At 36.9% G+C, this 16,987-nt stretch overlaps 1 protein-coding gene across 1 annotated transcript in view; it reads right to left on the bottom strand.

Annotated features, from left to right (window-relative positions):
* CPQ (carboxypeptidase Q) overlaps positions 1-16,987 on the bottom strand; it is a 495,642-nt gene that overhangs the window by 63,551 nt on the left and 415,104 nt on the right. The gene's annotated exons all lie outside the window — the stretch shown is intronic.

Raw genomic sequence — 16,987 nt, forward strand, 5'->3', positions numbered from 1 at the left:
TTACATATTTATATTAGAAAAAATTGAAATAAAATGTTTCCAAGACTACACATTAAAAATTAAGAAAATATGTTCCTTCACTTCCAAGATATTCTCATCAATTTGTCCTCTACATTTTGGTACGTGAAGCACCAATCTTTTGAACAACTTAAAATCCACATCTAACCTTTATTCGTATTTGTTTGATATAGGCAGTTTTGTGCTATTTCATCTCTTGCTCCTAAAAGTTTATGAATAGGCTGCTCCTTCATTTGAAATGTTCCTCTTTTACATGGTAAGCAATTTTCACTTCTGGAAAAATGTGGGGTTTGGGTTATACAGTTTTAACACTAAGAGAGGCTTACATTTACTTTCTCATGGCAATGTGAGAAAAAAAGAAAATAAAAGAGGCTTACAGAGGCACTTGCCCCATTTCCAGGTAAAAGAAAATGTATACCCTATGTATATTTTGGGATACATACCATCTTAACATCACTGTGAGGGATGAGGCTCCTTGACAGTGAAGAACAACCAGCCAGTCCATAGCAGACAAGCTAGAACTTGATGTTGCCTGTGAGAGTCAGTTCAAGTGCTATTCTGTGCCTTTGGCCAGATGCTTTTACATATTCATTCATATAATCTTCCACCGACTCTTATCAACCTATAATCAATTTACTTTGGCTGAATAGGAACTATAAAGAGACCTCAAAATCCCTAGAGGCATTCGTTGAAATAGAAGAGCTAGCAATATTAATATTTGACGTTTTTTCTTTTTGGCATCATTCTCTGCAGTGTAGTACCATGTTACAGTGAAATGAGTCAGGCTGCTTTCCTAAATAAGACCAATGAACCAGTATAGTAGCAGGGTGGTTACAGTGCATGCTAGTAGTTCCATCGCTCTTTTTTGTAACCACAAAGTGAGTATGCTAAAATCCCAATGGCTGGTGAGTACCAATAGTACTTGTGTCTTTTTTGCAATGTTTCTTAGGATAGTCAAGTATATGCCCAGTCATCCTCTCTACTGGGCCCAAATACATGAGAATATGTTCATAGTAAAGCTATTTCAATAATGCTTTAAATATAAAATTATTTAACTCCCCCTGGAAAACCGCTTATTTAATATCAACTGTACAGAGTGTAATTGACTTTCAAATACATCATCACTTATCAAATACATTCAATTCTCACAATAGTCCTTTGAAATATTATTGCCCTCACTTTTTACAGATCAGGAAACTGAAGTTCCAAGAAGTTAAGTAACTTGTCAAAAGCACACTGCTATAAAGTGATAAATCTTGTTCCTCTTTCATGACACTTGCTGCCTCTCCACCACAAGGGTCAGATAAGTGGCTGGAACAATCCAAACGTTAAAGGATGTTTCTGGGTCTTTTGTGGTTGCTTTTCCTCATTGCTTTACTCTTAGATAACATACACATTAGAGTAGCTGTAGAGAGTGTTCCCATAAATAACACTTACATAAATAAATAACTCTGCCTAGTTTTTCACTTGTATGGGTAAGGAAATACTGTGGGGTGGGTGTGGGAGGACAGAACACTTCAGGTATTCAATAATGCAGATTGCTGGGAACTTGGTATGGAGTGATTCAACTCCTTATTTGCCTGTCAGTCTGAGCGTCTCAAGTAAACTGGACCAGAGGGATAAGGCATACTTCTGTGATCTTGAATTCACCTTAAGGGGTGATTATTATGCATAGGTCATGGAGAGTAGAGAGACTAGGTGTTTTAATTTCAGGGAATTTATTGCTTCTGGGACCTTACTGCTATCTTTCCTCGTCTGCCAATAGGTCCTAGAATGGCAAGGGTTTTATGTATTTTATTGATTTTGAATCAGGTCTCAACAATGAAACAAAGCTGGTTATTATATTTATCTGCACAGCATTCCTTCTCCCCATTTTAATGACTACAGCTCTTGACCACAGGGATGCAGCCAGGTTGGGTCACTGTAACTTTTCTAACTGGGTCAGATAGGATGACTTTTTGCCTGCTCTGTGCTAAAGAGGCTGTAAAGATACGTGGTCATGGTTTAGCCCAAGGGGGAAGTTGGGCTGAGAGAATGAAGGTATCATGAAAAGAGGAGCTGCAATAAGCTCCAGAAAGAGAGAATATGTAACCCAATAGCATTCAAATGCCAACATCTGAGGCCAGGTCAAACTCAGTCCCTCTGTGGCTTGCTTAAATCCCCTAGTTTTGTTTCAGATCATTTGAGGTAGACCTCTGTAACTTAGTACTGAAGGAATCTAGACTAATACAGAAATCTTGTTTTAATAGCTAAAATAACAATAGTGGCTTATTAAGTGTTAACTTTGTGCCAAGCATTTCACTTTGACATCTTATTTTTTCTTTTATATAATCTCATGAGGTAGATTAGTATCATTATTTTAATTAGAAGGAAATTGAGGTCCGAAGGAGTGAAATGACTTTCCTAAGGTCACATAGCTAAAAAGTAGTAGAGCTAGATCTTGAATCTACTTCTACACAGCTCCTCAATCCATACACCTAATGTCCAAGTTACATCACATGTCAGTGGTTCTCAATTCTGGCTGCATGTTAGAACACCTGATGGGCCTTCTGAAAACATAGGTGTTCAGGCACTATCTCTAGGGTTTCCAAGTTTGCACAAGTACAGTGGTGCTGTTCACATGGAATACAGTGGAGTTGTGCTCCAGGAAATTGGAGGGCCAGGGAGATGAATAGGTTTTTGGTAAGCGGTGCTCCCTGCACTTATGCAACTCTTGTGGCCTAGAAGCCAGACCAGGTGGATCACAAGGTCAACAGATCGAGACCATCCTGGTCAACATGGTGAAACCCCGTCTCTACTAAAAGTACGAAAAATCAGCTGGGCATGGTGGCGCGTGCCTGTAATCCCAGCTACTCAGGAGGCTGAGGCAGGAGAATTGCCTGAACCCAGGAGGCGGAGGTTGCGGTAAGCTGAGATCACGCCATTGCATTCCAGCCTGGGTAACAAGAGCGAAACTCCGTCTCAAAAAAAAAAAAAAAAATCTGAATCTCTGGGAGTGGGGCCCTAGCACTGAGGCCATTTTAAAAGCTACCCAGGTGATTTTAAAGTATGTAAAGAGTGTGAAGCACAACTCTAACCTTAACACATATCTTGGGTTTATATGGGCTTTGACTTGGTCTACACTAGCACAAAATGAAAACTTTAAGCATATGAGGAGCAACTGAAGCTCACAAGGCAAGTGACTACAATTATCAGGGTATCTCAGATAAACTCTTGTATGAGTAGCAGTGAGTTTGGAATCACTGGCCCATCTAAATAAACAATGGCTTTATTTCTGTAGTGCACTTTGCAAAATAGTGCCAAAGGTATTAAACAATATCTGTGTGTAACTTCATTATAAAACATTTTTCAAATATGATATTTATAATAATCAATAAACTATTTCTGTAAAAAAATGTAGATTTTATAAAGATGTATCTAGCAAATGTTTTTGTCTTTGGTTTAAACTTCCAAAAACAGAATTCTTCTGAGTACTGGTGACGTCTAAGCCATGTTTCTATATAAGATACTTTTCTTATTCATGACAGCAAATTATTCAAACTATTACAAAAAATACATGTATGGAAGGAAGGGAGGAAGGAAGGAAGGAAAGAAGGAAGTAAGAGAGGGAGAGACAGAGGGAGGGAGGGAGGGAGGGAGGGAGGGAGGAAATGAACTAAGAATACTGAGGACACACTTTATATCTAGTCCTATGATAGGCAAGAGATCACTCAGGTCTCCAGGTCTCAAAAGATGTATAACTAATAGATTTCGCAGAGCTCAACCATATTTGATTTACAGATTATGAAGTGGGAAGAATTAAGACAGCAAATGTCATATTTTAAAAGTAAGTTTAGTTATCATGAATTATGCAATCTCATAACTTTCTTATAAAAAATGGAATAAGGGGGACACTTAATTCACTGTGTTAAAAATCCCCATGAGGGGGATACGTAAGAATGTCAAGTTAGGTGGTCACTTCTGAATTTTAATACTGAGCAAAGGGAAGAGTTTAAGCTAATGAAATTATCCAAACTAGGTAGTATTGTATAACATTTAGATATACCTCATTTTTATAGTAAAAAGTTCTACCCAATTTGAACTCAATTTTACCAGAATCTCTTTAATTGTGAAGTTTTTCCTGTGATTTCTATAATCCTATAATTATTGATTAAATTGATAAGCATATTTTTTAGCAAAGCTCTTATAAGAAATTAGTGAAATGTCACATTACTCTAAGACTTATTTGACTCCAAGTTTCAACGAGCAGATTAAGTAAGTCTAATTAGAGTCAGACTTTATTTGCTCGGATCTGAGAATTCAGAAAACCACTGCCAATTGCAGTGCAATGCTTTGTGGGACTACTCCATCTCTCTCCAACTGCAAGCCTTCATTTGACAAAACTTCCAGGAGCAAAACATCAAAGAAAGTGCAGTTTTACCAGGAAATTGCTAGAAGACATGCAGTCAATCAGCAAGACTTACGGATCTATGAAGGTGGGTCTTGTTTCGAGTCCCTCGAAGGGTGAGGATCTGGGTTAGCAGGAGACTACTCAGTGGCTAGGATTGTACCCTATCATATTTCACTCCTGCCCAAACCTTCCAAAGTTTCTAGCTGTCCTGAATCCTCAGAAGGACCTTCAGATCCCAACTGAGGTTACATGCAATCCTTTTAATTTCCTATTTCCCTATATTAACCTAAACTTTGGTTCAACCAGACTGCTTATTTAAAGTATCCCTTACACTTTCTGACCTACAGAATGTTGCTCATCTCCAGTTCCTGACATGGAATGCACTCCCTCTACATCCAATATATTTTATTATTTCCTGAAAATCAGGTGAAATGCCACCTCTTTGTGATGCCCTGGAAGTTTAATGCCTTTCTTGTGGCCTGAATTCCTTTTGTACTTTGTTCTTCCTATGTCTCAACCCTCCATTAACTCCTTAAGGACAGGAGTGCACCTTCTACATGACTTTGGAATAAAACAGACTGTATATGTTCATTCTAGCTTCTCTACTTAATATCTCTGTAACTTTGGGCAAAGGAAAGTCCCTGGGTCCCAACTGCTTCATCTGAAAACTGGTTACATAATAACAATTTATACTTCAAAATGTTCTTATGAAATTATGATATAAGTAAAGCACCTATCGTAATTTTGACACATAGTAGACAACCAATATATGTTAAATTCTCTCCTTAAGCCTCTTTTCTAATTATTTCATGACATTTACTTGGATTTCTTAAATGAATGAGTGAATGAAATTGTGAAATTGAGTCAGATCTAAGAAGAAAGAACAGGCAATAGTATCTTGAGAATCGAACTATGACACTCCAAGGTAATTCATAATCATATAATGATTCCTACTCATAATCTCTTTCCCATATTATAAAGAAAAATTAGAAAATAAGCATTTAAGCATTTTAGAAATCAATAGTGGAGGTTTTAAAACAAAAATAAGAAAAATGGCCAGGTGCAGTGGCCCCTGCCTATAATCTCAGCACTTTGGGTGGCTGAAGTGGGAGGACTGCTTGAGCCCAGGAATTCAAGACCAGCCTGGGCAACATAGTGAGACTTCATCTCTAAAAATAAAATTAAAAAAAATATTAGCTGGGCACGATGGTACCAGCCTATAGTCCAAGCTACTTGTAAGGCTGAGGTAGAAAGATTGCTTGAGCGCAGGAGTTTGAGGTTGTAGTGAGCTATGATTGCAGTACTGCATTCCAGCCTGGGTGACAGCCCATCTCTAAAAAAGAGAGAGAGAGGGAGAGAAGTGGAAGAGTAATATGCATCATAGATTAACAGACATTTGTACGTTTCTAGTAGAACATACATACTAAAAACAAAAAGAACTACAGGAAACTCTTGTCAATAATTATACTGTTGGTGATTGTGTTGCTATTGTTCTTCTGAGACTACTGTGTGTGTGTTGTGGGATAAAGAAATGAATGATTATGTTGTTCTACTGAGAGCCAGGATTGTGGGCAGGGGAAAAAGAAGATGCAGATGTAACATCAGAGAGGTTAAGTGCAATTTTGTAGTCTTGAACTTAAACTGGAAATATCATATAGTTAGTAATATGATTTATCTTTAGAGAAAAAAATAAGTATTTACTAGTTCTGTTTGCTGAAAAGACTTAGAAGCAATGAACAATCCAGTAGCAACACACATACACACTGCTCAGACTGTGGCCTCTAAATACTATAAGCTAGGAAAATAAACTGGATTCTTTCAGGAGATAGCTGATTTCAGATCTAGTTTAGGACATGTACAAGACGGCCTAAAACAGTCTGTCATACCAGAAAGCCAGGATGTTATCAACAACTATGAGGGTCATCTCAAAAGGACTCAGAACCACTTAAAGAGGTTTCAATGGGCCAAAGATGGAACAATTTGAGCATCAATAAAATAGCTACTACAACGGAATGAAACACATAAAATATTTAAAATCCATCATTTAATAGCAAAACAAAAAAGAATCAAATAAATCATCTCTGGAGGATACAAGTAAACAAACAGATTAGTTTTAAAATAGATCAATAAAAAAGAAAGAAAGAGGCATTTATCCTACCTTCTTATATAAAAATATCTCAGAGTAACTGAATAGTTGATTAGGGGAAAGTTCTGTTTGTGTAGATATATTTAAATTAATAAAGAAGGAATGAAATGATTAGAATATATCATTCAGAATATACTGAAATTTAATCTAGCTGGCTTTTGAACAACATGAGTTTAAACTGTGTGGATTCACTTTTACAAATTTTTTTTCAATAAATTTTTTGGAGATTTGTGACAATTTAAAACAAAATTCTACAATGAACCACGTAGTCTGGAAATATCAAAATAATTAAAAGAAAGGTATGTCCTCTCAGGGGGTGGGGGTCTAGGGGAGGGATAGCAGGCGGTAGGGGGATTGGGGAGGAACAGCATTAGGAGAAATACCTAATGTAGATGATGGGAGGATGGATGCAGCAAACCACCATGGCACCTGTATGCCTATGTAACAAACCTGCACATATAGCCGAGAGCTTAAAGTATAATAAATAAATTTAAAAAAAGAAAAAGATATGTTATGAATGCATAAATATATGTGGATGATAGTTTATTTTAGCATGTACTACCATAAAGTATATACAAATTTATTATAAAAAGTGAAAATTTGTCAAAACATATACACACAAACACAGATTGTACATGGCTCCCTTTGCAGCTGAGAGAAATGTAAACAAATATAAAGATGCCGTATTAAACCATAACTGCATAACATTATCAGTAGTACAAGTAATTTCATAGCTACCTCCCGTTGTTATTGTGGTGAGCTCAAGTATTGCCAGTATCTGGTAAAACACTATAGACGCTAATCACCTCCATGTGAGCAGTTCATCTCCTCAGTAAATTGCATATCACAGGAAAAAGTGATGTCTTATGGCTCTCACATATTTTTCATCATGTTTAGTGCAATACTGTAAACCTTGACTAACACGATGGGCCTCATGTGCAACTAGTGATGTTGGAAGTGCTCCCAAGAATCAGAGAGAAGTCGTGACTTTACAAGAGAAAACTGAATTGCTTGGTATGTACCACAAACTGAGGTGTGCCACCATGGTTGTCATTTCAGACAATTCATCTTGTAAACATATGGTATTGACAAATACAGTACAGTGCTATAAATGTATCTCTTCCTTATGCTTTTCTTAATAGTTTTCTCTAGCTTACTTTATTATAAGAATACAGTATATAATACATTTACAAAATATGTGTTAATTGACTATGTTATAAAGGCTTCTGATCAATAGTAAGCTATTAGTAGTTAAGTTTTTGGGGAGTCAAAAGTTATATGCAGATTTTTGTGTGCAGGGCTCAGTACCCCTAAACTCCCTGTGGTTTAAGGGTCAATTTCAAATGTATCTAGGCTGCTCATGTCATAAAAAGGGAGATAATTAGACATTATTCCTAATGAAAATGAGCAGCAACATCTAGAAACAATTTTAGCCCACCCCTCCCCCCCTAAAAAAATCAGACTTAAATCAGAGCAAGCCTCTAGATTTAACTCAATTCACAGGAAATACAAGGGATAGGGAACATGACAAATGATGCCATGGAAATGGAATCAGGTCAAATTACTTGGCATCTGTAACACGTAAGTGGTAAGAGGAAAAAAGATGAAAGTAGAACCTATGGGTTATAAGAAACTTGGGATGTATCAGCCAATTGCATTGTTTGAACCTTATTGGAATCCTGGTTTACATTAGAAAACTATTTTTAAAGAAGTATAAAGACAATTGGAAATATTTGAAAACTGGCCATATACTGGATATGATATTAAGAAATCACTGTAAAATATTTTAGGTAGAATAATAGTATTGTAGCTATGTAAATAAAAATAAGTCCTTACCTTTAGAAATATAAATGAAAATATTTATACATGAAATGATGTGATTTTGGAGATCTGCTTCAAAATAAACCAGGCATAGGAGAGTAGCTGGGGTGCAGATGAAATAGGACTGACCATGAGTGAAAAACTCCTTAGGCTAAATGTTGGATACATGAGGGTTCATTATATTATTTTACTTTTGTATATGTTTGAAAATGTTTGTACTAGCATTAAAAATCACACTTTAAAATCACCTGATATATTAAAAGAAGTAAAAATAAATTCTACATTCCCTAATTAGTTAAAGCAGGGAGAGAAAAGTTTCACATGGCTGACAAGGAGAAAACATATTTTGAAATCCTCCTTCCTTATACGCCTCTTGCTTTCAAGTAATTTTAGACATTTTTCTTAGAAACTTTAATGTAGCTTTATTTAGTTTTCCGTAATGAAATCTTTATTCTTATCCTGATGATTATTAAGGTAACCCAAATCAGTTTTCAATTGTGAGCTCCAGAAGAGAAGGGACCATATCTCATTTTTGTATTCTCCATAATTTATATATAATATAGCTATCCATTGATCAACGTTTAACATAAGGAAAAATTAGAGAATCTGTAAAGTGAAACTGATGGAAAGTCCACCTAAAAAGGGGAACTCAGAAGAGCTAATCTTGAGACCCTAAAAGAGGAAGATAAAGAAGAAAAACTTTTCTAGGTTATGTTATTAGAAGGTATGGGAAATGGTACAGAAACTTAAGTTATAGTGTTTTATAAGTCATTAAGTATATAAAATGGAGCAAAATCATGTCATTATCTGATTTTCTAAAGTAATTGTTTTGAACCCTTTGCTACTTCCTCAAGCTCCTGTGTTCCCTTTAAGTGTTCTCACTTTGAGCCTTCTACTTGAGTGTGACTTGGATGCTCAAGCTTTAGGGATTTACATCCTAAAACACTGTTTTTATTATAGGTAACTTCGCATCAGCTGTGAGAGTTTTCACCTGACATTTATGACTCTTTTTCATCTGGCCCAGAGGTACTCAACTATTCTCATCACCCACTGCCCTGCAAGATGAATTAGGAAAGTGATGTCACTTTCCTTTTCTCCATGCCCCCCAGGGCCCCTCCCTTGCTCATATTATTCTCTCATCAGGAATGTCCTTCTTTACCCTATTCTGTCCATTCTTATGCTACATAGCTTTCTTTTTTTTGACACCGAGTTTCACTCTTACTGCCCAGGCTGCAGTACAATGGTGTGATCTTGGCTCACTGCAACCTCTGCCTCCTGGGTTCAAGAAATTCTCCTGCCTCAGCCTCCCAAATAGCTGGAATTACAGGTGACTGCCACCATGCCTGGCTAATATTTTCATATCTTTCAATGTCCAGCTCCAGGCTCCTCTCTTCCAGGTCTCTCCTGTCTTCTGACCTGTGAGCTCCTGCAGTTATTCTGCATGTGTTATTTATCTTGGTACTACAGCAAAAACTTCCTTTTATTGTTCCTTAGCTTATTTTCATCTTTAAATCAATACATCTAATCAGCAAATATTTACTGGATATATTTTATGCGCCAAGTAATAATGGGTGTTGTGGGTACATAAACAAGAAGAAAAGAGTCTCTTCATTCTCGGTCCAGTTAAGGAGATAAAGTACAAAGTATATTAACTTTGAAGTTAAAGTGTGTGCTTTAAAAACAGTTCAAGGCAAAAATAGAAGAGACTTCATAAAGCAATGTGTGACTAACTGCCCAATGGTATAACAATTTGCTCTTCTCCTACTTGGTAATTATCCTAGAAGGCATGAGCCAGGTCCGCTTGGGGCAAGATACCCAGTGGTTTCTGTTTGACATGAAGCAGATCTACCGCAAAGGAGAAGAGCAGAAGAAGCTTATTAGCTGTTCTGATGAACAATTTTCAGGAGTGCAATATTGATGAGGATGTCATACACAGCTGTCTAGCAAATAGCAGTCAGTGAATAGCAAGAGCTCTGACTCACCTGAATTAAAGAGGTAAGAGGTAACCACCTACTATAATTCTCTGTATAGCCCTTATCAACATCTAATGTTTTTCTCTATTCTTGATCTATTTCTTTGTTGTAATCTGTATCCTCCCAATGTCCCTCCCTTCCTCACAACGTAAACTCCACAAGAGCAGAGACCTGGTGAGTCTTTTTCATCCTCTATCTTTAGCGTCTAAACAGTGCTTGGTTTACAGTAGGCACTCAATGCATGCTTGATTCAATGAAACTGCCCTGGCTATTTAAATGAGGGCTTGAGCGCTACAGACACAAACCAGAGAGGATCTTTCTCATGTTCCCAGTAGGGTAAAGTCTGCTTACCATGGAGCATCAAGCCCTTCAAACATCACTGCACAGAGTGTTTTCACCATAAGGGAGGCACCGTTTAATTAGGGACATCAGGGGACACAAAACTGCTGGGCTGCACCATTCCATCTGGTGATTGGAAAACGCAGGCGTCCCGGTTCCAGAGGCTGAAACTTCAGTTTGCTTTATATTACCATTCCTACTTGTATCCTGATGTCTCCTTTCTTAGAACATTTAGAGGAACGGCCTTTGGAAATGTAGAAATGGAAAGTTTTAATTTAGTTCCACTTAATGCCGTATGAGGTATTGGGCAGAAATAAGCGAGATGGAAAATATGTGAAATCCTGAGTAATCTGAGTATTTGGTACTTCAAAGTGGAGTCTGAACTATCATAGAAAAGATGAAAGAAATTAAAGTATGATTTTTAAAACAATAAAACATGTAAGGAAAGAGGACAGCTCAATGAGTGATGTAATTACTGAAGTAATCATAATTTACAGTTGTGTCTTGCATTTGCAGTTAATAAACCTCACTGGCATTATCTTACTCTTCCTGCAAACATGGATCCTGCTTATTGAGCATATGGGTCATGGACATTTTGTTGAGGGCCAGGCACTTCTAGGCACTGAGAATTCTGAGGAATTAACAACTAACTGATCACAATTATAAGAACAAAGAATTAGGAGCGGTGAACACAGGGCATTGTAGGAGCATACCCGGAGGACATTTACTCAGACTACAGCAGATTGTAGAAGGCTTGAGAAGGAGAACAAGAAGCTGCATCATGAGTGGGTAGAAATTAACAGGTGATAAAGATAGAACAGGGCAGGTCCAGTGGCAAGGAAGTATGAGAGCAGCAGGGTGTGCCAGGAACTTCAATTAGGTTTGTATGACTGAGCGATGATGGAAAGGAGTGGAGGAGTCTTTTGGGTTTTCTAGGTATATGATCATATCATTAGCAAACAGTTTGACTTCCTCTTTACTGATTTGGATGCCCTTGATTTCTTTTTTTTTTTAATCACTTAAAAAAAATTTCCATAGGTTATTGGGGAACAGGTGGTGTTTGGTTACATGCGTAAGTTGTTTAGCGGTGATTTTTGAGATTTTGGGCCTTGAATGCCATACTTGGTGAGCACTTTAATCATACATAACACTTTGGAGACATTTGGAGGCCTGGAGGATTGGAAGCAAGGAGCAGAGATGATCAGACATTGCAGTTACTTTTAATTATTTATCCAATAGAAATCATCATCTTTTCCCTAAAGAATCTCAATTTTTCTCACACAGCTTCTCAGGATGCTGTTTTTCAGTGAATACTGGGACCCACCCTATGCCTAGGAAGTAAAATTTGATCGGTATAAGCCAATCTAATTAATTCCACTTTATCACCACTGCATGATTTAGCCACAGACATATGTCACAATTTTGGCCAATAATATAGTTTAAGAAACTTGTTTTAGGGCTTCTAGAAAACATTTCCTCACTCTTCAAAAGGGATATCCATTACAGACATTCTCTCTTCCACTACCGCACCATGTATGAGAAAGTGCTGCTTAGAGCAACTGCAGCCATCCTAGGACACAAAGGGACAAGCCTGAAGATAAAAGTCTACATGCCAAGAATGGCAACGTGGAAAGATGTAAAGAACCAAGGTCCCGGATGTGGTCAAACAGCCAAATTATGCACTCTGTAACACTTGCTCCAAAGTTCTTTGTAAGTGAATTAGAAAACATCATCCCCTTACTGCCATTCTGAATGGGTTTTGTTTTACTTTGCAGCCAATAACATCCAAGTTGATATACTGATTTTCAGTTTAGAAAGTTCACTCTGGAAGCAGTGAGCCAATTAGGTGAAAGAGGATTAAAAATGCAGGCTGGGATATTACTATTGCTGTAGGAATCAGTGAGTTTCAGTGAGACAAAGTCTGTAGGTTGGAGAGGAGGGAATGGTCTAAGAAATAGGAGGCATTTGGAGTAAACAGGACTTGTAACACATTTGGCTTTACATACTGGATGCTTTTGAGGTTTCTGGATTCTGGTGCCTGCTAATGAGATAGGGGACAGAGAGGGAAGAGAACATATGTGGAGGCTTGGTAGAAATAATGACTCATAGGTTACCATACCTATTTTGCAGATGAAATAACCAAGTCTCACTATTAGTCTGTGTTGTCTCTGAGGGTATGAATCTTAACCATCTTTTTTTACTACTGATTCTTCAGTGCCATACAATAATTGATTAATAAGGATGCTTAATAACAAACGAAGGAGGCTTAGAAAAATTACATCATTTGCCCATATAGTTAGAAGTTTTGAAGCCAGAATACACACTCAAGTCCTCTAACTCTTTCCAATATACTGTCTACCACAAGCCACCACACTAACAACAACAACAACACAACAAAAAAAGTTGAATTTCAGATTCTGAAGCAGGGGAGTAAACTCTTATTGGCAGATATAGAGTAAGAGTGGGTACATTCTCTCAGGTCACAGTAAGAGGGTATTTAATTGTTTTTCATTATTGTACATTTTGTGAAAGAGTTTCTAAAGAAGAAATATATTCAAGAAGGATGCACTTAGGGACATCTAAGAACCATGGATTATATCTCATTGGTGACATACTCACAATGAAATAGACTCCTTTCATTCTAACCTGGAGCTCATAATTGGAGAATCAGGCAAAAACTTGAGATTTAAAGCCTCTCTACTATCTGGAGTGAATAGAGACTAGCTTAAATCCCACTTAGGTCACTTTAAGTCATTTCTTGTATTGTCTTTCAAATTGTCAGGGAATAGCAGTTCACCATTTTATGTGTGAGAATCACTAAAGTACTGGAAGAAGATATATCTTCTCTTAGTCTTTGTGCCTTAAAGAGAGATAATCCTTATTGCTCTAACCTTCCCAATTTATAGCATTCTCCCAGTACTTTTTATACTTTTTTGGCTCTTTTCTTAGTATCCTTTATTTTCTCCACATTCTTAAACTGAAGGATCCAACAGCTTGTCTAGAAAATAATTATTTCAATGTTTTTGTTTTTTTCTAAATCAGATTTATAAGACTTTAAATGTTTCCCCAAATTAAACTGACAGCTATTAGAATAGGGAATGAAGTAGAAATTATTGACCTTAATCTTAAAGAACTAATTACTGCATATAGGTAGCAGGATGCACATACGTTCCCAGTGCTCCAAGAATAATATCATAGTATGTAATTCACATGCCAGGTTGTGGGATAAAGACTTGAAGTGTGTTAGAAATTTGGAAAAGCAATAGAGCACTATGGACTCAGGAAGGATTAATGAACACTGATGAATACAGAATGAGTCTTAAAGAGCAGGAAGATTTGGAGAGAAAGAACAGGAATATGGAAGGAGGTGGAAATGGGAGAAGGCTGGTGTCTGAAGATCTAGAACAAAGAGTTTATGTGGAAAGTACATCCAAGATACTTTTTAAAAGAAAAATCTTTTTTCCCCCAAAGCCTTATATTTATGTTAATAGTTATTCTGTCCATTATAGATATCATCTAGATGGGTAAAGAATATCATCTTTTCTTTCCCAAAGATGGCCATATTGTAAATTGATCATTTTGTCTTCTATAATTAATGAAAACAATGTTGAATTGTCATTCTATCTGTGTGATAGATATTTAATTCTATCAGTATTTTGGTATATAGTATACATGGAACATTGGGCCTCGTCATCATACAGTCACCTCAAATTATAGAAATTTAATAGGCTTACAACATGGTAGGGACTCAATAAATGTTTACTGAATCAATGAAAGAAGAAAAGAAAAAAAGGATGGAGTTTAGAAATAATATTTATCATTAATTTTTCAGAAGTTAGGTGAGCAGTTATTTAAATGACAATTAGTATTTAGAATCCTACCCTTAGCCTTAAGTTAGAATTTATCAAGCCTTCACAAATACAGGGCACATATATCAATCATGTCAAAAATATATCAATCATGTCAACTGATATATTTTTATTTTCTTTTTCAGACAAATTCAACTTAATCTTTTAGAAGAAAGATGAAGAACTGAATTATGGTTCTTCATCCTTTTCTTTCTTTCTTTTCATTTTTTTTTTTTTTTTTTTTACAGATGGGGGTCTCGCGTGTTCCCCAGGCTGCTCTTAAACTCCTGGCCTCAAGCAATTCTCCCACCTTGCAGCCTCCCAAAGTGCTGGGATTATAAGGGAAAGCCACTGTGCACAGTGAAGCTCCTGAAATTTTCAGTAGGTAACAAGAGTTATAAGCAGTATTATTGTTTCTTCCAGGAACAGCCCAAATTTGAAATATCAAAGGATAACTCAAAAGTAATAAAAGGAAGACAGCAGTAATTTGGTTCTGTCTTATAATACTCTGAAGGAAATAAAACAGAATTCCAGGAAGCATTTATTGTCATCTAAATGAGCTACCGACTTTATGTAAACTTTCCTGATCTTTCAGAGGTAAAGAAGGGAGTAGAACAAAGAATGTGAGAAGAAATAAGTAGTTATTTACAATAACAAACTCCTTTCTCCCAGGGGTAAATCCTTGTGGAGCAGGAATGGACTGAAATCCTTTGCATAAGCAAGAGCTGAGTAAGATAAACATTTTAGACACTGCCAGAGATTTGGAGCCTTCTCAGCATTCCAGACTCCCCTGTGTTGCTGCACATTGTGAGAAAAGGGCCACCAGCCTTGAAGCCAAAGTGGCCTGTTCTCAGGGTGACTTCTGCCCTAAGGGTAGTATAGTCTTGGGCAAGTCATTTAACCCTTCTGAGTCTGTTTCTTCATCTGCAAAATAGGGATAATTGTACCTCCTTCATAGGATGGTTGTATAGATAAAACAGTGTCTGCAAAAAGCTTGAGCACTTCCTACATAGCAGGAGTTCAGTAGTACATTTTAACTCTTACTAAATATTTTATTTTATTTTATTTTATATTTGAGACAGAGTTTTGCTCTTGTTGCCCAGGCTAGAGTGCAATGGCATGATCTTGGCTCACTGCAACCTCTGCCTCTTGTGTTCAACTGATTCCCCTGCCTCAGCCTCTCAGTTAGCTAGGATTACAGGTGTGCACCGCAACAGTCGGCTAATTCTGTATATTTTTTGTAGAGATGGGGTTTCACTATGTTGGTCAGGCTGGTCTCAAATTCCTAACCTCAAGTGATCCACCCACCTTGGCCTCCCAAAGTGCTGGGATTATAGGCATGAGCCACCGTGTCCAGCTCTTATTAATTCTTATGCATCCATAATGGGCTCAGTCTCCCCACTCCACTCTATTAGGTAGAAATCAAACCTGACCTCACCTTACCATGGCAAAGACAGAAAACACTTTCTTATTTTAGGGGAAAAGAATCAAATTAACCTGATAACTCCAAACAGGATCATTCTTATGCAACATGTACTTGTGGAAGGATAAAGCTAGAGCCAAGTCTCCAGTATCAAACACATGGCAAGAAATACCTGGGAGGGGGAGGGACAAGTTTTGTTCCCAATTCTGTCTTAGGCTTCAGTTCCTCACCTCACCTTTGACCACCCGAGTCTACATGCTCACTCACCCACAGTCTCACAGTAACTACATAGAAGCTTATTCAGAGCTTCTCAAATTTTAAGAAGTTCCTGTTGAAAAATTTCTGTCTCACAAAACATCTAAAAATTCATACAAATGATTCTAGATAACTGAAAGGGCAGAGTCTCTCCCCTACATTTAGATCGTGTTTATCAATGACACATATGTAGATAGTACTGGATCTGTCCAGAGAGGTACAGCATTGTGAATGGAAATGTTGCTTTAAGAAATTCCAAAGTATGTTAAAATATACACAGAACAAAGGGAAAGAATTTGGGTCTTTGTATTAGAATAAAGAAAAGCTCCTTTTATTTTTAGTTACGAAAAGTTATTATAAAAGTTAAAACTTAAAATATGCCTTAAAAATCCACAGTATCCAAGAATAAACTTTTTAAAAATCTTAAATCTATATAGTATGTAACTATTGGTAAAATCTACTTTGCAGTCTGGAAAAAAAAAGCTAGCGTGGAATAGGTCTAGAGACACTGTTTTAGTGCCTTGGAAATGTTTGTAGCCATAGAAATAGTTCTGAAAACAGCAATGTTAAAAGTGTTCAAAGATTGGGCTTCCTATTTGTATAGTGCAAATACAGAACAATTTTCAGACGGATCCTTTAACGCTTTTTTGGATTATGAATATAATCATGTTGAGGGAACAACCTTGGGTCACAAACACTTAATATCAATAAACTTTTTCTATAGCCAGGCTTAGGCAACTTTGTGAAGCAGTAAAAATTTGTCTTCTTTAAGAT

This window comes from Sapajus apella, unplaced genomic scaffold (assembly GCF_009761245.1).
Source record: "Sapajus apella isolate SASKATOON/1434 unplaced genomic scaffold, GSC_monkey_1.0 scaffold3, whole genome shotgun sequence".
Lineage (NCBI taxonomy): Eukaryota > Metazoa > Chordata > Mammalia > Primates > Cebidae > Sapajus > Sapajus apella.